The 24,413-nt window shown below is 43.4% G+C and overlaps 1 long non-coding RNA gene across 2 annotated transcripts in view; it reads left to right on the top strand.

The window, feature by feature from the left end:
• LOC126176808 (uncharacterized) overlaps positions 1–19,626 on the top strand; it is a 535,961-nt gene extending 516,335 nt beyond the window's left edge. Inside the window, exon 3 of one of the 2 annotated variants that reach the window (XR_007535662.1) lies at positions 19,529–19,626. This is a non-coding gene — a long non-coding RNA (uncharacterized LOC126176808). Of the gene's footprint in view, positions 1–19,519 lie in introns of both variants that reach the window. The other variant, XR_007535663.1, reaches the window with a different exon arrangement.
• The last annotated feature ends 4,787 nt before the right edge of the window (positions 19,627–24,413 follow it).

The raw sequence follows: 24,413 nt of genomic DNA, 5'->3' as shown, positions 1-24,413 counted from the left end.
GCCCACTATGTTGAAGAGGATATTTTTACAAATATCGAAACCTAGGTCAACGGCTAATAAACCTTTGTTTGCAACTGGTTGGTTAATTTTTCAACCTCTTCAGATTTACTCAGCTGCTGTTTCGCAGCCATGTTTAAGATTCTGCAAGTTTTCAGCCTGTCTCACAACAGTTTCTCGATAATTTTACTAGGGGTATCGACTAAAGATATAGGTCTATGTAATTAACGCTGCACAGGATTCTTATCTGACATCTCTTTAAATATGGCTACATCTGTCTGATTCCAAATTGTGGGGTGGCCTCTGAGTATTCTTTGTCTATCTTAGTTAAGAGAGTGGAGACAATTTCATCGTCAAAATTTGAATAACTTCCGCTGAGATCCAATCTGGGGCGGAAGTTCGCTCCTTCTTCAAAGTGAATGTCTTTTCTACAACGTACACAAAGGAGAAAGAAATATGTTTATTTCAATCATATATTCCTGGTTGAGTGAGTCACGGATTATTCTTTATTCCTCCGTGTCCCCAGGCTCTCTAATGGACTGGAAATAGCGTCTCCAACAAGCCGTTGTCGTTTTTCACCATATTTTAGAGGTCTGAAAATTGGTATTCCTTAAGGCAGAATATCCTTACTTTCCTGTAACAACTTTGTAGGTGCACTTGTTCTTCTGTACTACACTTACTCTGTATTTAAATTGACGCTTCCATTATGTATAACTGTCTATCAGATATTTCCTTCTATTGATAAGATCCTCTAGCAATGTTTCCACGTCGAAGTTCAGTCATTTTACGGCTCTCTCGTACAGATGTTGATGCTCATGCTTTCCTCTTTATTGGTACAACTACATCAACGGCTCCGTTCACAGAACAGTTAATCTTATGCGCTACCCTGTCCACGTCAGAATCAATATTACTTTCCCGCAACTCTGGAAGTTGAGTGGATCCCTTAATTTTAGTGTAGACACAGAAGAACGCCACCGTAACCGTGACCAAACCACTGATTTCACCAAAAATGACAGGGTACCATACCCAGAAAATATTTATGTCAACTGACTCTGGTTGCAGGAGCCTAAGCAGTTATAAATTTTAGTATAATGATACATAACCAACAACTGATGCGGCAAATTTAACACCATAGATTATATTGTAGACAGAGTTAAATTGCGATGTCCGGTAATTTTCTTATCGTAGACTTCCCATTCTCATATGTTGGTTACAATGTCCCAGTAACCTATGCTACCTGTACCAGTATTTGTCTCTACACTCGCCCGGTATTTCTCCAGCTACCTGTTTGCGTTCATAATCTCCAACTGCCGTTCCGTCAGAGGTCTCATAAAGCTATTTCAATCTGACCACGCATCCCGCTGGACCACGGGAGGGATTTAGGATTAGAATCGATTGTTGGTATAACGGCTTTACCAGCTAAGCCTCTCATAACTCAGCTTATTTTATTCAATTACGTGAAAGTGACATTTCTAATTTGACAGTGTACACTTATCAAAAAGCAAAGATAATCAAAGTGGATAATTTCCAAAGATCAACGCAGATCAGTACACCGTTAATTTTAAAATTCTTATGGCTTTATTGAAGACAGTTACTGTCGACATAGTGTTGTTATCTGCTGTGAGTATTGTGAAGTTCTGACACACCACTACTTTTTCACAGTCGTCAGATATCAGCAAAATACCTGTGAGTGCGTTAGCGTCGGTAGAATAAAAGACTGGGGTTAGGAGTGGCCCCTTATTCTATGACAGAGCACTCCGGTGTTTAGCTCTAAAATTTGTTTAATTTCTCTATTATAGAGAAATAAGCATACGTGTTCACACAGATTGTGATATGACAATGTCAGGACAGTTGTCAATATTATGCGTTACGTCCTGTTTAGCAGAAATAACACTGAACACAACAACATCAAATTTAAATAGAAGGTTCTCTAAAAGATTTTTCTTACTTCTAGACAGTGAAGCACTGTCTCAGGTGGACAATATCACGACAAATCATCCGACTCCGGTTCTAAGTTTCGCACTATTTAGGATGACAATCAAGTCTACGGAGGTTGGTTAGTTTTTGTGGTGAGATGATGGTTCAAATGGCTCTGAGCACTATGGGACTTAACTTCTGAGGTCATCAGTTGTCCAGAACTTAGAACTACTTAAACCTAACTAACCTAAGGACATCACCCACATGCTTGCCCGAGGCAGGATTCGAACCTGCGACCGTAGTGGTCGCGCGGTTCCAGACTGTAGGGCCTAGAGCCGCTCGGCCACCTCGGCCGGCCTGACAAGATGAGCAAAAGATTACGCATGGTTGCTCGAGTTCACAGAGGACGCAAGCTGGTGATCCAACAGTTTTACGCCTCTGCGAGTGGCATTTACCTTTAGCTGCGTCGTGCTGTCGGCTGTATGGTTGCTCTCGCTCTCTTAAAATCCTATAGAAAGCTAATCAAAATCTTTATTGATTTTACCAGCTGACATTGTCCTATATTTCTCGTTAGGCGAGAAAACATGCACTCATCCCTTGTCTGGAAAATATGGCGATATACACGTGCATAGATGCAACAGTGTGTATACTTCAACGCCCTCTCAGTTCTCACAAGAAGAATTAACTACATGGCTGTTCCGTTTCTCCGCTATTGGAGCTCATCGACTCTTCAGCTAATTTCTACCTGAATGTCAGCCAAAGTGAACACAGTGTTCACACAAAAATTCCTCTTTTGACGTCGTACAGAGCATGATGCGCCCTGTTCTACACTTGAGATTGGTTCAGTGGAGAGTCCCCGAAGTTTTCGGTATTGTGTCTTTCGTAACAAACTGTCTCCCACCTGTGTCCTTTCGTGCTTCACGTCAGGGCTTTTTAAGACCAGTGGGAGCGCTACTTTCATCTTGTGGGAACTACCGCTGCCAATCGCAAAGGGCCTACCTTTAAACTAGATCAAAATATAGCCACTTTTACTCCTTTGTAGTTTATTTCAGCCAATCGGACATTTTGTGCCCGATCCTGACGCCTAAAAGTTTCACACGTACATCACGAGGGGCCTTTCACTTGATCAACCGCGTCTCTGGCTTGTTTGTATCCATCTGGAAATTCCCTAACGCAGTTTTATAAAGAATTTCTTCATCGCAGGCAGCGCTGGGCCGCTATCTGCTCCCCTCGCTTTTTCGCCCGGCACGTTCGTTGTCTTTCTCGCTGCAGGTCACCAACTCCTGTTAGAAGCATTTCGTTGTATGCGGGCCGTGACAGCGCAACTCGCATCTGCCCCCAAACTTAGACGTTTCTTCCAGCAGCTTTTTCCACCTTTTGCTCACTGACGTGCAGGATTTGAGTTCGGTGTGTTAATACTGTCGAGCCGAAACACCTTAACATCCATCTTCTGTAGGAAGTGTGAAAATGAGACTCGAGCCATAGTGCTGTTGTAGAATAAATTAAAATTACTACTGTGGATAGCAGCCTTAATTCAGACTGAAGGAATATGCAGAAAACCACGCCAGGAATGGAACTTTATTACGAAAGTTGCGGCTTGACAGCAAATGAAGTACGAATAGACACATCAACAAAAATTTTGAATCACCTTTTTATTTTGAAATTCGTATCACAGAAAACAAAAGTATCCTCTCAGCCATGCATATGTATTCATTTCAATGGTGTCTGGATCACCAAATTAAAAAATAAAAGATCTGTAACGAGAAAATCGTTAGTTTCAAGGAGTGGGGGTTACAACACTCCGCAGCAATGTCAAAATGTGGTGGAACATCTCCTTGCTCTTGCTCGGATATTGGTTTGAATCTGTTGCTGCATATATTGATGAGCCAGTCCTGCTTAAAACTGTCTCTCGCTCTTCATTGGCGAATATGCATAAGTCAGACAGAATACTTGGTCAACCTCCAACAGACCTACAAAAGCAGCCTAAGCCTAAGAGCATGCGCAGTTTGGCTGAAACCGTCATTGAATATTAAAAAACCCCTTGTTCCTCCACCGAAAAAAGGCAAAATTTTCTTTTGCGTAAATTTACCTCCAAACATTGCGAATTTTAACAACATATAATAGACAGTTATGCCGTTTTGTTTCTCTGCCTCGATACTTCGCAACTATTGTGCTTGTCATATCGAGCAAGTTTGTATCTAATTGTAAACGAAATCAGTTTTTGCATTACGTTTAACAATGTCTTCTTTTTCATTGCCTCGTCGGGAATATTAAATTAATAATAATAACGAAATGGTCGATTACTCTGGTGGCGTATTTGTAGGCCAGTTTGAAGTTTTTTCCCGGATTGGTAGATTACAAATACCCCATATGAAATAGTTCATATCGACTTCCCTTGTACCACTGTGATACGTTCTAGATAGTTATTGTCTATACCTTGTATATGCAGGGCAAACCTAAACTCCACTGACAAACTTTTCCAACTTGTTCAGGAATGCCTTCTGAGTATTTTGGTATAAAGGGTTTGTTACAGAGTTTTTGCGTTTCATTTGGTTTCTTTTACCAGCCGTCTTTGTACTGGAATGAAAATGTTGTGTCTTCTTTCCGTTCGCTTAAGGAACTTGCTGTTGACAGTAGTAAAGTTCTCTTTAAATCGCCGCCTTCAAGTTAGCATTCTGTATTACTCGGTTCTGTCTAGTGTTCTCCTTTCGAGAAGTATTAGTCTTGTCTCAACAGTGATACACAGCAGTACCATAGACAGGTTTACTTATGAAGGGTAGGCTGATATGCACCTCGTTTATGGTTCACTGAATGCAGTGGAAGAGCGGCACGACGACGCCATGCTGACTTGTTTTCGTAACGATGGCAACCGTAACACTGAGCTTTTGCATCTGTCTGAGGGGCTTGCATCACGTTATGTTTCGTGTTTCAAGGTTTGGTGACGGCATAATAACAGGCTTCTTCACTGTTGTGATGGTATTTTCACGGCGAACTGTGACTAAATCCGAATTACATTATTTATAACGAGCAGCCAGACTCCGTACATCCCTTACATCAATATATTCATAAGATATCCTTGAATAATCTCTGAAAGTTTGTCAGTGGCGTTCTGGCTAACCATATATGCATAATGCGAAGTTAAGCGCTGTTGGGCTGGGCTAGCCTTGGATAGGTGACCATCCGGTCTGCCGAGCGATGTTGGCAAACCGGGTTCACTCACCCCTTGTGAGGCAAACTGAGGAGCTACTTGACTGAGAAGTAGCGGCTCAGGTATCGTAAACTGACATATTGCCGGGAGAGCGGTGTGCAGACCACATGCCCCTCCATATCCTCATCCAGTGACACCTGTGAGCTGAGGATGACACGGCGGCCGTTCGGAAGCGTTGGGCCTTCATAGCCTGTTCGGGTGGAGTACGTACGCGTAATCGTAAGACGAAACATTATGACCATCTGTTTACTAGGGTGTTGGTCCATATTTTGGGAATCACTGTAGCTGCTATTCTGCGTGGCATGGATGAGAAATGTCCCTGATAGGTTCATGGAGATATGTGCCACCGGATGCCTACGACCAAATCAGGCAGTTCCGGATAATTACAAGCTGAAGGGTTTTGCGTGCAGAACTAGCAGATTAAATGGTCAAAAGGCGTTCCATTGCGTTCAGATCTGAGGAATTTTGAGGCAAAGGCATCAACGAGACTTCATGTCATGCTCCTCAAATCATTATAGGACGATCCTTTGATTACTACCACAGGTCACACGAAATCTCTGGTGAACGTCCCCTCATAGCATAACACTACTCTGACTTGCATCCATGACAAAGTGCATGTTTTGAGCAGCCATTCACCTGCATAAGTGTGTACCCACACATGATAATCGAACTGGCGTAACAAGAAACTTAATTCATCTAACCAGGCGACATGGTTACATCGACCCATGGTCCAATCTCGATCATCCTGTACCCAACACAACGCAGCTGGCAATGTCCCTGAGTGAATATATAGCACTCAGAGGTTGTCTGCTGCAGAACCCATGTTAAACAATGTGTGCTGAACTGTGTTCTCTGAAACACATATACCTGCCCTGGCGTTGTGCTCTACTATCAGATCTGCCACAGATTGCCTCCTATCCTGGTTTAAGGAGTGGGCACGTCTCCAACCTCCGCATTCAGTGATGAAGTGTTGATGTCTAGCAATGTGTCATCTCCACATGGTTCCACCATCATTTAGTCGCTTTATATAGATGATCATGAGAGTAGCAAAGCAACAGCTGACAGCTTCACTGTTTCCAAGAAACTCGTTCCCTGCTGCCACACCATAATGATCAGCCACTTGTCGAAGTTGCTTTTGTCAGTAGATTTCGCCTTTTGCGACCCATATCGGCATTAGAAAGATGCACATTTGTCGCTGGTACACTTCACGAGCCCACAGTACCATCCAGTCGTGTTCAGACTCGCAGTGGACAATATTCATAATGTTTTGGCTCATCAATGTATGTTTTACGTGTACTTCACTCTCTACTCACAAGAGTTGGGCAGGATGTTGTGGAATGTTACTCTGTTTAGCCAGATATCTCAGTTGATTTGGAGTGGTGCAGAGGTGGTCCAAACTGGAATTAATTGGGAGGGGTTAACAGTTCCAGTACTTGCTTGATGATCAAGGGAAACCTCCCAAAGACTTTGATCGGAAATCAGTGGGACTGTAATCGTTTCAAATTTATTTCCGGGAGAGCATCCACTATCCAAGGCAAAAATCAAAAATATGTGTGTGTCTATTTTTGTGGTTTGTTTGTGCGCATATTTATAATACCTTGCGATTTTGGTTGCGACTTTGAAGACTTGTTGAAGATGGCTCCAGTGGGGTTTCTCTTACTTACTTGTAAGTGCTTCTTCATTGCACAAATTGTCATATAGTATGCTGTATCGAAGTTTAACGCCTGCAGTGTCAGCAACCAACATGACATCAGAGCTTCAGAGATGTTCAACACACAGGGGACAATTTTCTGGAAGAGACGTTTACCAAGAGGCCAGAGAAGTGCCGCTAGAAGCCACAGGTTTCACTGGCCTACTCTCTTCTGCAATACAAACGATCGACAATAGGTCCAGCTATATCTTAGCATCGAGTCGTATATAGGGTAGTGCTCAGGCCAGACCAGACTAGTTCGCTCCAAATGAGTTTCCTGGCTCAGGCATCGATTCGGTAAGGATTCCATCAATCATTATTCTCTCTAGAAGGTCACCTCCACGACATCACAGCTCTTCTTATTTTACCTACCAGATAGTCTGCTGGACGTCACAAAGTTGTCACCAGGTTTATAATATTCGTTCCAGTAATCTCTGTTCGAAAGTCCACATCAGACATACAAAAGAAGCCCATCGAGGAAATGAAAGAAATGTAGAAGTAGCAGTCAACACCTAAGTGGCCTAGGTGGCATGGTGTTTTGAGGTGATACTGACAAGAAGGTTTGCCAATGGCAGACTATTGCAGTGTTGCCGATCTGAGAGCGTGCCTCCATATACACTCCTGGAAATGGAAAAAAGAACACATTGACACCGGTGTGTCAGACCCACCATACTTGCTCCGGACACTGCGAGAGGGCTGTACAAGCAATGATCACACGCACGGCACAGCGGACACACCAGGAACCGCGGTGTTGGCCGTCGAATGGCGCTAGCTGCGCAGCATTTGTGCACCGCCGCCGTCAGTGTCAGCCAGTTTGCCGTGGCATACGGAGCTCCATCGCAGTCTTTAACACTGGTAGCATCCCGCGACAGCGTGGACGTGAACCGTATGTGCAATTGACGGACTTTGAGCGAGGGCGTATAGTGGGCATGCGGGAGGCCGGGTGGACGTACCGCCGAATTGCTCAACACGTGGGGCGTGAGGTCTCCACAGTACATCGATGTTGTCGCCAGTGGTCGGCGGAAGGTGCACGTGCCCGTCGACCTGGGACCGGACCGCAGCGACGCACGGATGCACGCCAAGACCGTAGGATCCTACGCAGTGCCGCAGGGGACCGCACCGCCACTTCCCAGCAAATTAGGGACACTGTTGCTCCTGGGCTATCGGCGAGGACCATTCGCAACCATCTCTATGAAGCTGGGCTACGGTCCTGTACACCGTTAGGCCGTCTTCCGCTCACGCCCCAACATCGTGCAGCCCGCCTCCAGTGGTGTCGCGACAGGCGTGACTGGAGGGACGAATGGAGACATGTCTTCAGCGATGAGAGTCGCTTCTGCCTTGGTGCCAATGATGGTCGTATGCGTGTTTGGCGCCGTACAGGTGAGCGCCACAATCAGGACTGCATACGACCGAGGCACACAGGGCCAACACCCGGCATCATGGTGTGGGGAGCGATCTCCTACACTGGCCGTACACCACTGGTGATCGTCGAGGGGACACTGAATAGTGCACGGTACATCCAAACCGTCATCGAACCCATCGTTCTACCATTCCTAGACCGGCAAGGGAACTTGCTGTTCCAACAGGACAATGCACGTCCGCATGTATCCCGTGCCACCCAACGTGCTCTAGAAGGTGTAAGTCAACTACTCTGGCCAGCAAGATCTCCGGATCTGTCCCCCATTGAGCATGTTTGGGACTGGATGAAGCGTCGTCTCACGCGGTCTGCACGTCCAGCACGAACGCTGGTCCAACTGAGGCGCCAGGTGGAAATGGCATGGCAAGCCGTTCCACAGGACTACATCCAGCATCTCTACGATCGTCTCCATGGGAGAATAGCAGCCTGCATTGCTGCGAAAGGTGGATATACACTGTACTAGTGCCGACATTGTGCATGCTCTGTTGCCTGTGTCTATGTGCCTGTGGTTCTGTCAGTGTGATCATGTGATGTATCTGACCCCAGGAATGTGTCAATAAAGTTTCCCCTTCCTGGAACAATGAATTCACGGTGTTCTTATTTCAATTTCCAGGAGTGTAATTTCAGACGTCTGCGCCTCTTCTAGAATAAGATGTTCCAACTAATAGTTATCTGATGTTATGTTAACTGCATATTGGCAAGATTTATTCATTGTGATGTACTAACGCTTGTTGCCGGCTAGGGTGGCCGAGCGGTTCTAGTCGCTACAGTCAGGAACCGCGCGACTACTACGGTCGCAGGTTCGAATCCTGCCTCGGGCATGGATGTTTGTGATGTCCTTAGGTTAGTTAGGTTTAAGTAGTTCTAGGTTCTAGGGGACTGATGACCTCAGAAGTTAAGTCCCATAGTGCTCAGTGCCATTTGAACCAACCCATAACGCTCAGAGCCATATGAACCATTTGTAACTGCGTGAAAATATTCGGCACCTGTTCTCTGCCTTTACTTTCCTGTTAAAAATGTACAGATGTAAGAGATAACTATTGTATGGCGGTGCGGGTAGCAAGACACTTTGCTAATTCCTTCGATAACCTACATGTGAACAGATGGGAGAGAAGTTTTCCCTTGCGTCATCTCTAATGTCCACAGCTATACAGTTTCTCATCATGGGCAATTATGATGTTTGTCCACCTAGTATTACATCTATTGTGCGCGTTTGACATCAATTTTGATTATCAATAATCACAAGTAGATTTGTATGGCTCATACGACTTGTCCAAATTTTACTCTGCGTATGTAGTCAACTATTTATTGAGAATGTGCGTGTAGAAATTATCTTTTATTTCGTTATAAATGGTGATATATGAATGGCGATAGGCCTATACGTTCACGTCAAGTCACACTCATTGGCAACCAGCCGACATCAGCACTTTTCCTTGAATCGCCACTAGAGGCAGCAGGTCCCTTGGTCGTCCTGTAAGTTTGGTTTGGTTCGTCATTTCTGTCTTATAACGGGAGCACACGACACTCGGATTTTCGTTTTGTTTCATGTTTATAGTGTGTGAAGTTGAGAACTCAAATACCAAACCCCAAAGCAGTTCGATGCAACTCTAAAATATTTTCGGGAAAATCGCCTTTGAGGATTCCCAGGCGTGCTTAAAATCCTGAAGTAAGGTCCATTTTTCGATAAGCAGCGTCGTTCAGTGGTAGAATGCTCGCCTGCCATGTGTGAGGTCTGGGATCGATGCAAATTTTTAAACGAAGATGCATGTTATACGAACATTTCCGTGAAGTGTAAAATACATAGATATGCGGAAAAAATCAGTAATGCTAGAGACCAGTAATCTCTGGATCACTGGTTCGAGTTTCGTTCCAGTGAACACTTTTTTGTTTTCTCTTTGTTCAGTTTGAATACCTACGTCATTTAAATTAAAATTCATCAAATATATGTAAGCTAACACATATCTCATGATCCTTTTTATGAGAAATGAACATCTTATTTCTAATTAAATATCGCACTTCATAATCCAGTGCCCATTGCAAATATAAACTCTTAACTAACGATTTTTATGGAAATAATAAAGACTGTTAAATTTAAAATTTACAAATTAGATTTTCTCATCTCTAATGTTCTAATGCTAGTAGAAAATGCACCTCTGTTTAAAAATTTACCAGAGTTGGGAATGAAACCGTTACTACCCACGTGGCAGGCGAGCAATCTACCACAGAGCCAAGCGGGTTTTACAAAGACTCGGAAAATTTTAAAGTCGATTTTCTGGACAATTAGTGAGAATTGTATAGAACAGATTTGGTTGATTGATGTTTTACTCCCAAACCTCATGTACCAGAACACAAAATAATTCAAAATTACGATCGCCATACAGTCTCGTTATCAGATATCGACATTTTAACGCTATCATTTTCTGGCTACCAACGCACCTGTAGCCGTATTTTATTGTAAAATCTACACACATCAAAAAAGTTTAGCATCACCCTGGTTCCCAGAACTCCTGAAGATAGACGTTGACTGTGGATATCGTACCACAGACACAGTCCCTTTGACTGTTTAGAGATGTCACTAAGCCCGCTTAAAGGTGTACACAACTACACATGAGCAGCGCCAATTAGACGTAGAGGGTCCGACAGCCGATCATTTCCAGTCATTCCACAGGAAGGAGGTACACGGCTCGTGTTGTCTGTAGTTCAACCTTGTCTAGACGGTCAATACCGCGGTTCGATCGCGTCCACCTTGTTACTTTGTGCCAGGAAGGGCTCTCAACAGGGAAGTGTCCAGGCGTCTCGGAGTGAACCAAAGCGATATTGTTCGGACATGGAGGGGAGAGAGAGACAGAAACTGTCGATGACATACCTCGCTCACGCACCCCAAGGGCTACGACTGCACTGGATGACCGCTACCTGCAGATTATGCTCGGAGAAACCCTGACAGCAACGCCATCATGTTGAATAATGTATTTATGCAGCCACAGGACGTCGTGATACGACTAAAACCGTTCTCAGTAGGTTGCATGTTGCGCAACTTCACTCCCGGCGTCCGTTACGAGGTCTATCTTTGCAACCACGACACCATGCAGCGCGGTACAGATGGGCCCAACAACATGCTGAATGGACCGCTCAGGACTGGCTTCAAGTTCTCATCATCGATGAGCATCGGATATGCCTTCAAACAGACAATCGTCGGAGGCGTGTTTGAAGGCAACGCGGACAGGCTGAACGCCTTAGACACACTGTCCAGCGAGTGCTGCAAGGTGGAGGTTCCCTGCTGTTTTGGGGTGGCATTATGTGGGGCCGACGTACGCCATTGGTTGTCATGGAAGGCGCCATAACGGCTGTACGATACGTGAATGCCATCCTCCGACCGATAGTGCAACCGTATCGGCAGCATATTCGCGAGGCATTCGTCTTCATGGACGACAATTCGCGCTGCCATCGTGCACATCTTGTGAATGACTACCTTCAGGATGACGACATCGCTCGACTAGAGTGGCCAAAATGTTCTCCAGACATGAACCCTATCGAACATGTCTGGGATAGATTGAAAAGCGCTGTTTATGGAAGACATGAGCCATCAACCACTCTGAGGGATCTACGCCGAATCGCCGATGAGGGGTGGGACAATCTGGACCAACAGTGCCTTGGTGAACTTGTGGACAGTATGCCACGACGAATATAGACATGCATCAATGCAAGATGACGTGTTAATGGGTATTACAGGTACCGGTGTGTACAGCAATCTGGACCACCACCTCTGAAGGTCTCGCTGTTTGGTGGCGCAACATGCAATGTGTGGTTTTCATGAGAAATAAAAAGGGCAGAAACGATGTTTATGTAGATCTCTATTCCGATTTTCTGTACGGTTGCCGAAGTCTCGGAACCGAGGTGATGCAAAACATTTTTGATGTGTGTATTTACTGTCTGCTGTAGAAAAATAAATGGTGCTGAAATTTGTTTAGCTATTGTTGCAGTTTATACTTTGTCTTCATTAGCTTACATTCCTAGACAATGCGTAAGATATCTAGGAGTTACAAAATAAATAATGTAGGCCCACCCGACAAGCTGTTAATCACTCTTTTAAATTGGCTCATTGATCTGTTTGCAGCGCTTTACGTGATATAAGCGTTTACTAGGCGGCATGTGACCCTCAACCACTGACGGAAGTCAAAAGTGGTGTGTACATGGAAGTCAGTTGTATGGGCATCAGGGCAGTGACGATAATTTTGTGTGAGTCAATGGCTTGTTGCAAGTCTCTCAATTATCCATCTGGGTACCTACAGTTTAACGTGGAATCCGGATAACGTATCTCATCTGGTCAGTTTCCACATCACCCAGCGGCGAGTGCTAGGTGAGAAGACAGACTGAAAAACCCGTAGTCCGACTGGTATTGGGTTCAGCAGCCTTTCGATTCCCATGCGCGCGCTTTACCACTACCATGCCCGACAATGAATTGAATCTACATGGTAACGTGACAAAATGGCATGAATGATCGTATTCGTTTATGTCCATGACAGATCCTAAATGAAGCTACCCAATTTGTTGATGTATGAAGGTGGTCTGTTCAGCGTGTCTACAAGGAACGGTGTACCATTCGCAGCGATGTGAAGCTGCGTAATAACGACCATGAAAAGATCTTAATTGGCAATGATTGAAGACGAGCGTCACGCCTTGTCAATTCGAATCGATTTCAAATCCGACATAAATTGCTGCTATTAGTGAATCCAGGTCAGTCTTAACCAGTATCTCAGCGAATATTTCGTGAGGAACTGCTTGCAGTGGGCAGTTGGATAAGGTGCTTAGGAGGAGGCCGCTGCTCACAACGGCACACAAAGCCGCACGTTTTAAAGAGGCCCAGCAACATTGAAATTGGCAGCTAACTGAATCCGTGCCGTACGAGTTGCGTTTATGGCTCTCTTAAAAGCAAGCAATCCGCTGAGTGTACCGTATGACCAATAAAGCGTCTAATCTGCAGCGTGGGAAGCGTATATGCCAAGTCAAGGGAAGATCTGTGACGTTCTGGTAGTGTTTTTCGTATCATGACACGAGTTCACTCATTTTGGCTACCATTTTCTGTGACCAAGTGTTCCCCCTTCTTCTCCAGGAAGTGTATGCCGTGTACTTCTGTGTGCTTCCCAGGATGATGATATTGATGATTTCGGTTTTTGGGGCACTCAACGGCGTGGTTATCGGCGCCTTTACAAATTCCCAACCTCTTCACTTGCCAGTCTCGCCATTTTCCTAAATGATGATGAAATGATGAGGACAGCACGAAGACCCAGCTCCTTCGCAGAGAAAAACTCGGACCCGGCCGGGAGTCGAACCCGGACCCCGTGATCCAAAGGCGGCAACGCTAACCACTAGACCACGAGCTGCGGACATGGCTTCCGAGATGACAGTAACTGTCCTCGCAAGACTGTACGCTTTTGTTGCTGCTTCGACAAATTCACAGGCGTCCTGTAGCATCTCGCCTGGCCCGCTGAATTACCGGATCTTAATCCCATACAAAATCTCTGGGATTATTTCAAGTAGTTTGTAAAACATAGCATTAACATCCCCGCAGTGTCGTAGCTCAGCTAATCATAAATGAAGGGCTTCATCTCTTTATGGTATACTCAAAGAACCCTGTCTTGTGGGAGTGAATACCGTGTACCAAATATATTAATAAGAGATGTTACCAATCCTCCCAGCGCAATCCCCCTAAGATAAACAAAATACATCAGAGCGCTGTTTCAGAAGCAACGAAAAAACATGCCAAATTTAAAAGAACATATGTCGCCAAATTGGTGAAGTTTTACGGAAGCTAGAAACATAGCGCGATCTTCAGCGCGAAATCCTTTTAATATTTTCCACAACGAAAATCTGTCTCGAAATCTGACAGAAATTCCAAAGAGATTCGGCTCTATTTGAAGTACACCAGCAATAAGATTCAATCAGTATCTTCATTGCGTAATAGCAACGACAATGTTGCTGATGACAATGCCATTATAGCAAAGATACTAAACGCGGTTCTCCGAAATTCTTTCACCAAAGAAAAAAAAATATTCCAGAATTTTTATCAAGACCAACTGCCAAGTAGATAAGAACAGAAGGAGATAACCTCGGTCTATCGAAGCAGCTTAAATCATTTAACAAAGGCAAGCGTTCCTGTATAGATAGTATTGAAGTTAGGTCCCTTTCAGAGTATACTGTGTTCAAGCATTATGCATTATCTCCAGGGAAACGATTTATTGACAGATAGCTAACATGGATTCATAAAGTGTCGTTATTGTTAAACATAACTAACCATTTATTCTCAGGAAGTAGTAACTGCTGTCGACAGGGGATGCCAAATTGATTCCATATGTTTAGATATCCAGAAGGTTTTTGATACCGTTCGACACAATCGACTTCTAATGAAATTGCGTTCTTACGGAGTATCGTCTCAGTTGTGCGAATGAATTCGTGATTTCCTGTCAGAAAGGCCACAGTTCGTAGCAAGTGACGGACGGTCATCGAGTAAACACAAGTGATATCTGGCGTTTGCCAATGAAGGGTTATAGGCCTTCTGCTGTTCCTGATCTACATAGACGGTTTTTGGAGACAATGTGTGCAGCCCTGTCAGGCTGTTTGCAGATTATGTCATTCACCGTCTTGTAAAGTCTTCAGATGATTAAAATCATTTGCAAAATGATTTAGAAAACGTGTCTGTATGGTGCGAAAAGTGGCAATTGACTCTAAGGTAAGGGCAAGAGTGAAATCATACATTTGAGCACTGAAAGGAATCCTCTAAATTTTGGTTTCACAATAAGCAATACAAATTTAAAGGCTGTGAGCTTAACTAAATCCTTAGGATTACAATTACGAAAAACTTCTACATCTACATGGATACTCTAAAAATCGCACTTAATTGCCTGGCAGAGTATTCATCGAACACAATTATTCTCTATTATTCCAATCTCGAACAGCGCGTGGAAGAAACGAACACCTATATAATTCCTGCGAGCACTGATTTTACTTATTTTATTGGCTCAAATGGCTCTGAGCACTATGGGACTTAACATCTGAGGTCATCAGTCCCCTAGAACTTAGAACTACTTAAACCTAACTAACCTATGGACATCACACACATCCATGCCCGAGGCAGGATTCGAACCTGCGACCGTAGCGGTCGCGCGGTTCTAGACTGAAGCGCCTTTAACCGCGTGGCCACACTGGCCGGCTTATTTTATTATGGTGATCGTTTCTTCCTATGTAAGTTGGCTTGAACAAAACATTTTCGCATTCGGTGGAGAAATGCGGCGACTGAAATTTCGTGAGGAGATTCCGCTGCAATGAAAAACACCTTTGTTTCAATGACGTCCATTCCAAAATCTGTATCATTTCAGTGACACTCTCTCCCTTGTTTCGCTATAATACAATATGTGCTGCCTTTCTTTGAACTTTCTCAATGCATTCCGTAAATCCTGTATGGTAAGGATCCCACACTGCACTCTATAAGAGGATGGACAAGCGTAGTGTAGGCAGGCTCTTTAGCACATCTGTTGCATTTTCTAAGTGTCCTACCAGTAGAAAGCAGTCTTTGGTTTGCCTTCCCCTCAACACTTTATGTGTGTTCTTTCCAATTTAAGTTGCTTGTAATTGTAATTACTAGGTGTTTAGTTGAATTTACGGTTTTTAGATTTGATTGATTTATCGCGTAACAGAAGCTTGACGGATTCCTTTAAGCACTCAAGTGGATGACCTCACACATTTAATTACTGAGGATTTTTGCACCCTACAGATATCTTTTCTAAATCGTTTTGCAATTTGTTTTGATCTTCTGATGACTTTACTAGACGATAAACGACAGCATCGGCTGCTCAGATTGTCTCCAAAATTGTTTATGTAGATAAAGAAGAGCAAAGGGCCTATAACACTACCTTGGGGAACGCCAGAAATCACTTCTGTTTTACTCGATGACTTTCCGTCAGTGACCTCTCTGACAGGAAATCACGAATCTATTTGCATTTGTAAGACTATATTCCATACGCACTCAATTTGATTACAAGCCGTTCATGAGCTACGGTGTCATAAGGCTTTTGTAAATCTAGAAATTCAGAATCAGTTTGAAATTTCTTGTCTACAGCACTCAGCACTTCGGGTGAGTAAATAACTAGTGTTTCACAAGAAAGATATTTTCTAAATCCGTGTTGACTATGTGTCAATAGACCGTTCTCTTCGAGGTGTTCGAACACAATGTATGATCCAAAATCCTTCTGCATATCGACGTTAACGATAGGCACCAGTAATTTAGTGGATTACACCTATCGCCTTTGTTGAATATTGGAGTGTCTTGTGCTACTTTCCAGTCTTTGGGTACGGATCTTTCGTCGAGCGAGCGGTTGTATATGATAGTTAAGTATGGAGCTGTAGCATAAACATACTACGAAAGGAATCTAATTGGTATACATACTGGACGGGAAGAATTGCTTTTATTAAGTGATTTAAGTTGCTTCGTTACTCTGGGTACATCTGCTTCTAAGTTACCCATGTTGGCACCTGTTCTTCATTCGAATTCTGCAATATTTACTTCCCCCTTTTTGGTGAAGGAACAAAAACTTAAATTGGAACGATTATATAGACAACGTTATAGGGAAAGCGTACTAAATGATGTGATTTATTGGCAGAATACTTATAAAATGGAAGACATTTACTGAACAGTCTGCCTGAACTATGCTCGTCCGCCCTCTCCCCTGGAGCATTGCTGCGCGGTATGGGATCCACATGAGATAGAACTGATGAAGGACATCGAAAAAGCTCGAAGGAGGACAGCTTGTTTTGCATTATCGCGAAATACGGAGAGAGTCCCACGCATATGGTATGCGGCTTGGGGTGCAATCATTAAAATAAAGGTGTTTTTCGTTGCCGCAGGATGTGCTCATGAAATTTCGATCACGAACTTTCTCCACAGCATTCGAAAATATTTTATTGGCGCCCATCTACAGAGGAACAAATAATCATCATAATAAAATAACAGAAATCTGAGCTCTCACGGACAGGTTTATGTGTTCGTTTTTCACAAGCGCTCTTAGAGAGTGGATACGTAAAGAAATAGCCCGAATGTGGTTCGATGAACCCTCTGCCAGGCACTTGACTGAAGTACATAGTAATCACGTAGATGTAGAACTTGTTTTGAAAATTTGAAGTCATATTGACCTTTAATCGACCATGACTGATCGAAAAACACGAAAAGATTTCTAAATACCGCTACCAGTCAGAAAATTTGTTGACTACTAAATTATTTATTTAGCTGATACGTTATCATCAGGCTATAGTGCCATTACGGAAACATTTAATGTAAGTGTATACAGATTTATAGTTTCTTTACATTACTGCTTTTATTTATTTATTTATTCATTCATTCGTAGACAAATTTCTTTGTGTGATTGTGATGAGGACACAAAAACCAAAGCATACAACGAAACCATATTCAGGAGTGACCTCAGACAAAATAACCAAGCTATTTAAAAAGACTGATATCAGTATCACTTTTGCCAACAACACCTTAAGAAAGAAACTAGTGCATAACATCATAGAGCCTACAGGGAAACTGGGCAAATCAAGTATTTTTAAAATTACTTGTAATCATTGCAACGAATACTACAACAGCCAGACGAGAAGAAATTTTAAAACCCATTAAAAAAAAAACACACACATTGACTGTCTCAGACTGGATAAAGCTAATTAGTGCGGTATGGCAAAACACATCAATAAAACAGGACAGAGTGTTACAACAGAGAACGATATCAAAGTACTACGTACTTTGGAAAAGAGGTGGAGAATGGACACCTTGGAAGAAGTGGAAATACTCATTCGTAGCAATAAGTCAAAAATGAGATCCTAGATGAAATGATGAAGTTCAAAAATTCACTCTTCTTTGCGAATTTCAGTTCAGTTCTCTTAAAATAGCAAGTCATGATAGTTAAGGTTATATATGAGTATAGATCCCAGAAATATGTATATAATTCTTGAAATAAAAAGATTTCCTGGCAGATTGAAACTGTGTGCCGTACCGAGACTCGAACTTGGGACCTTTGCCATTCGTGGGCAAGTGCTCGACCTAGTGAGCTACCCAAGCACGACTGACGCCCCCTCCTCACAACTTTACTTCTGCCAGTATCTCGTCTGCTACCTTCCAAACTTCACAGAAGCTTTCCTGCGAACCTTGCAGAACTAGCACTACTGAAAGAAAGGATATTGCGGAGACATGGCTTAGCCACATCCTTGGGGGATGTTTCCAGAATGAGATTTTCACTCTGCAGCGGAGTGTGCGCTGATATTCTTGGAAACATCCCCCAAGGCTGTGGCTAAGCCATGTCTCCGCAACATCCTCTCTTTCAGGAGTGCTAGTTCTGGAAGGTTGGCAGGAGAGCTTCCGTAAAGTTTGGAAAGTAGGAGACGAGATACTGGCAGAAGTAAAGCTGTGAGGAAGGAGCGTGAGTCGCGCTTGAGTAGCTCAGTTGGTAGAGCACTTGCGCGCTAAGGGCAAAGGTCCCGAGTTCGAGTCTCGGTCTGGCATACAGTTTTAATCTGCCAGAAAGTTTCATGTCAGCGCACACTCCACTGCAGAGTGAAAATCTCATTCTGGATTTTATACTGTCCTTTGTGTTATAAAATGGTCATAGTCGCTCTTTTTGTAATATATTAAGCCAGCCAACACGACTGATACGACAAGAAGACATGCAGTAGATATTGCTGCTGACAACAGCAAGGTCGACATATCGATTGTCAAATCGAAATTAGTCTTGTTTTGACCATCATCTTGCTTTCTGGACTGCTAATTTGTTTTGTGTTAGCATGTTTTAAAGCCACACTGTGAAGTTTGTGAACAATGGCGAAAAAGTCCAAGAGAGCCATGGAATTAGCGACACCTCAGCACGTCAGAAGAAGACTGCCACGTCACAAGAACAAAGTGAATGACTGTTTGGAAAAATTCACGTGAACAGCAGGCCAATACACAAAGTGACATCGCCTTTTACTAGGTTACGCTTCTATTTCTCCACAGGCCGATGACACCAGTCTTGTAAAGAAACTTTAGCGTCTGTATACACTTATGTTAAATGTTTTTGTAACGGGACAACAGGATGATGATGAGGTACCACCTCGAAACATGGAACTAAACAAATAATACAGCAGTCAGCAAGTTTTGCGACTGGTAGCGCTACTTGAAAACCTTTTTGGTCTGAGTTCTTGTTCCTGTGCATTCCGAAGCTGTGTCAGTTGGTCGAGTGTGTGCTGGAGCGGCTGTGTCCTCGCCCCGCAGGCCAGGCAGGGCGGGCCGTGGTGGACGCTGGCTGGGGGCAGCTGGGCGGCAGCGGCAGCGCCGAGCAGAGCAGCGCGCGCCGCCAGCGGCAGCTCCCGCCGGGCGCCGGGCAGCCGCGGCCGCGCGGGCCCCCACTGCGCGACGTAGCCGCGAGCCGCCGCCCACCGCCTGCTGCGCCTCGCCGTCTCACCATGACAGGTAGGCGGCACTGGCTCCCCGAACAGTTCCTAACCACTGCGGGATCACAGAGAAGTCACGCTGAACCTGTTCCGCTGTCGGGAAGCGTAGCAGTTGTGTACAGTGCAGGGTGTTTGGAAGTTCCCGTTACAAACTTGTAGGACTTTGCAGAGAGGAGTAACTACTTAATATTTTGGGTAGGGATCCATGTCCGGAAACATCATCCGACGACTCCACATAGCCTCAAACGTATTGGCGCCGGCGCCCGGAAATATATGTATACGTAGAGGTTGCGAGGTGCCGGGGATAGCAGTGTATTTAACACTAAATTCTTCTAGAATCTTCATATGAAAATGATGCTCTAAGCCCCCCTTATCTAACTCCGACTTTTGCTGTTGCACATGGATTAAGAAGAAATGCGAACTGACTGTAATGGACCCTGCAAGTGGAGCAGAAAAGAGTTTGGCACCTGCGATAATTTAATTTGATAGAAATTAATTTGATACAGGAAAGTTTCATTAACGTAGTGAGAAATGAATGGGTTGCTTTACCGATCCACAGAATGAAAGTTCTGTCCAAAATAACAATTTGATTTATTATGACTAAACTCAAAATCATAAACAAAACACATGAAACATTTGCAATATGTCAGATTGGATACTCAAATAAATGCTGCGAAGATGAAGTTGTCCATAAACTAGCTTGTGACGTTTATGATCAAGTGGTATGTGGAGCCAATTCCTTGCAACTCAAATCTTAAGAAAACACCCACCCAACCCCACATTAATTGCTGCTACAGTAGTGAGAACTCAGACAATGAACATCCATGACAGAACCACATAAGAAAAGTCAGGAACAGGCGCGCTCTGCTGAGCTCTGATTATCACAGAGCAAAATTCCCTAATCTGCCGGTGCTGCGGACATACATTACCAAACTGTCTTCTTAACTGCAAGGACACGATCTGGCGTACCGGAGGCGATGGCTGGTTGCTTTGACGTCCCGTCGTGGTGATGATTATGTCGCGAGTATAGCCAAAAACAAATTATCCTGGTCTGGTTGTTCCAGACTAAAGACTTCCTGTCAATACAAATGCGCCTCTGGGGTGACAAAGAAGGTTCGCCACACAATCACTGACGGTACAGTGATTGATTTTAACATGCGAAGTCACACAGTAACTCCGATACAATCAACTTTAGCCAAAACTGCTCAAGATGGACAACATAGGCCGCTTGTACACAGAACGCTCCATTGCCAACTGTACTCGGAAAGTTACGTTGAAGTCGAAACTTCAGCAACTTCGTCAAACAGTTACACTTTAATGAAAGTATATTAGACAGCCAATAGAAGGCAGACTGTCCAGAGCAGTGACAGCTCCATCTTGTAACCTACCCCGAGTGAAAGGCGAGAGCTGATTCTCTCAAGAGCACCCATACAAGCCGAACACTGAACATTCCTGCCCCCATGATAGTGGCTGTGGTTAAACGTTCCAATCAGCAAATCGAAAACCGGCGGAAAATTCCACTCTATTGCCAACACACTACTATTCCACCAATGGGGATACTTGGCGCCAATTTCTGTGCCGATTTTGCTATGTCACGGAGCTATCCCCTGAGCAAACCAATCACAGTTATGATTTTGCAGAAAACGCGGGAATTTGCCCGCCAAGATTACCTGGGAGCGCAAGCCATTCCCACGCCTCGCTGGTAGCCCGCCAGAAAGTGTTTTCACTAAGTTTCTGCGAAGTAACGGAATCTCTAGCCCAGCCGCTCCGTCAGACCCCTGTGGGCGTGTCGCCCCCGCTCTTATGACAATGTCGGCGTCTGGAAAGCATCCACTCGACTCCCTCACACCTGTAGGCTTAACCCTTTCAAGATCAGCAGAACCTGCCTGTCACCGGACCACCCGGGTGACGAGAGACTCTGCATGGGCAGTCCGCGTGTGAAGGAATAGCAACTTTTCACAGCATGCAATTAGAAAGGAAAATCGAATTACCCAGAGTAAGAGAAAACTGTTCTGCAATCTCTGACATTGGAATACATGTAGCGGTCCTGTTGTTATTGAGATTATAGGGTATTCAACTTTAAGACGTAGTAGTATGGACCAAAACAAGAAAATATATGTAGTAAATGTGGGCTCTGAAATGCATAACTGAGGAGCTACCAGCACTTGTCATCATCGCTACTGTGAAACATACCTCATCTACTGAACAAGTGCTCATAGCTTTTAAAGTATGCATTTGAGATCCCATGTTTACTAGACTCTTTTGTTTTCTTGTTTTGATCCATACTACCATCTCTGAAACTTACATACCCAATATTCTTAACAAGAACAGTACCGGTACATGTATTCCACTGTCAGAGGTATCAGTACGATTTTGACTTGTGAAATTCGATTCGTTCGTTTTCGAACCAAGGTCCTTTATCTCAACTTGATACATCTATCCGTCTCCATCATCCCTCAAAGGTTGTAACATCATCACGGTTTCACCCTATACACATACATATATTTACAGGTGGCGGCGCCTATAACTATGAAGATGTGTAGTGTCTTTGGATGACTTTTCCGCCGGACATGGGTTCCTAATCAAAATATATATTTACTCCTCTCTACCAGTCCTACAAGTTTCTAACGGGAATTTCCGAACACAGGTACAGCAGCGCTCAAAAGTATTTTGCAGAAAGCATTTGCTACAATTACATAAAGATACGTCTGTAGTAGAAATACTGCCAGTAGATAATTGAAAAGTGTTCAGCTATAATCCACTAGTTTACTGCCCTCTGATTTGCTCGCGCAGACTGTGTCGTCTGCACAGACCTTTTCTTTAATTTTTATGTTGTGCACAAATTGCAACATCATCGAAACTTTTCACGCTAATTAAGGCAACAGAGTTATGGTCTTCTCCGAATGCACTTCTGACTAAAAAGCGATTCTGATTGCTGGAATCTACTGTTTTGTTAATAATGCCTTTTGCGTTCTTATGGTGATATTTCCGTAGAATCTTTCTCCTCCTAACACATGTTTCTTTGTATGTAACCGAGAAATGAAATACCAGTTTTCATAAATTTATCTTTATATTTTTTGTATTAAAACGAAATTTTTTCTTATAAATTTTCATCCCCTATTTCATCCCGTTGTGGATTTCATTTCCATGAACAATCAAACACGTATTCTTTCACCTTTAAGACAGAAGCCAAATACAAATTTTAATAGATGTAGCTTTGAAAGTGCTTCCTTAATTAAATATTTTGATAAAAAATTTCATCCCCTATTTCACCCTCTTAGGGGCTGAATTTTCTATAGCACTCAAACAAGATTTTTTTTGTTTCTGACCGAGAAACCAAACATCAATTTTAATAGTCCTAGGTTCAGAACTGCTAAAAACGACATATTTCTAAAACATCTTTCATCCTCTATTCCCTCATCTTATCGATGCAATTTAAAAAAAGTCCCTTTTTAAACGGCGCCTCTGCAAATTTCAAGTTTCTGTCCAAAATCGTTTGGCATCGGCGATGGTGAGTCAGTGAGTGAGTGAGTCAGTCACTTAGTCGGGACATTGCCTTTTGTGTACAGAGATTTAGCACAAAACGAAATTTAGTTTAAACAAAGGTACCTAATATCAAAACAGAAATAATAATTCTTCTGCCTCGAAAGTAATTTGTAGGTGTAAGTAAGTACGAATAAAACAAAACTATTTCGGAATCTGAAGAATAAATCAGTACTTCGTTCCATACGCATGGGCTTTGATCACAAGTGCACGTCTTTTTGACACTGAATCCGCAAGAGTTTTTAGTTGGTGAAGTGGGAGTTTTGACCACTCGTCGAATGAGGCAGCATCAAACTGATCCTTGTTTGAGTAGCTCCTACGAGGAACACGACGATGCAATGCATCACAGAGGGGTTCAACTGGATTTATATTTGGGCTCTAGCTTTGCCACTCCAAAAGTTTGAATTTTGATCTCAAAAGAATTTTTTTAATGGCCAGAGGTTAGATTTGAATTATTGCTATCACGTGGCATCATACTACTTTCTGAAATGTCACTGTACCGGAAACAATCGATTTTTTCTTCTGTTTAAGCTACAGGACCAACCACACGTCTCGGTACCTGGCACTTTTTGTTGTCCCTTTGGTTTTTTGGCTGACATATGTATAGTGCGCACCATCGGAAGAAAATACTTTAAATTCACTTCGAATACTCCATAAAACCGTATATAAATCTGTAGCATTCCAAGTTTGATGTTTCTTTCCTGGAATTCCTATTTTTGAATTTATGAATGATTTACATGGTGTTTAAATCACCCTCTACTAGGTGAAGTTTTACTGTAGAGACATGTAGGTTCAGTCCATGATGCTGCTCCAGATGATCCCTTCTTTGTCGAGCCGGGTTTCTTGGACCAGGAGCAAACTGTTCACAAATCATTGTGTCATCCATCGTTTTTCGAGGACGACTTGATATTCGTTTTTGGATACTGTTTCTTCCTGCGTTTACCGACGATCCCACACACACGTATTATTTGTCGTGATATGTTATAGTGTCTAGCAACGCTAAATTGCAACTTTTCCTTCTACAGAGCACTCAAAAGAGCTTGTCTCACATCAACCGAGTATTCTTTGTCCTTTGGTGTGCTTATAGTTGCCTCCACAAATAAACGAACACTGACTGAATGCCTGAGTAATGTTAGTAATGAATAAAGTACCACCAAAACGAATTATAAAAT

Source organism: Schistocerca cancellata, chromosome 3 (assembly GCF_023864275.1).
Source record: "Schistocerca cancellata isolate TAMUIC-IGC-003103 chromosome 3, iqSchCanc2.1, whole genome shotgun sequence".
NCBI lineage: Eukaryota > Metazoa > Arthropoda > Insecta > Orthoptera > Acrididae > Schistocerca > Schistocerca cancellata.
Note: the sequence above shows the minus strand (reverse complement) of the source record. Positions and strands in the feature narration are given on the sequence as shown.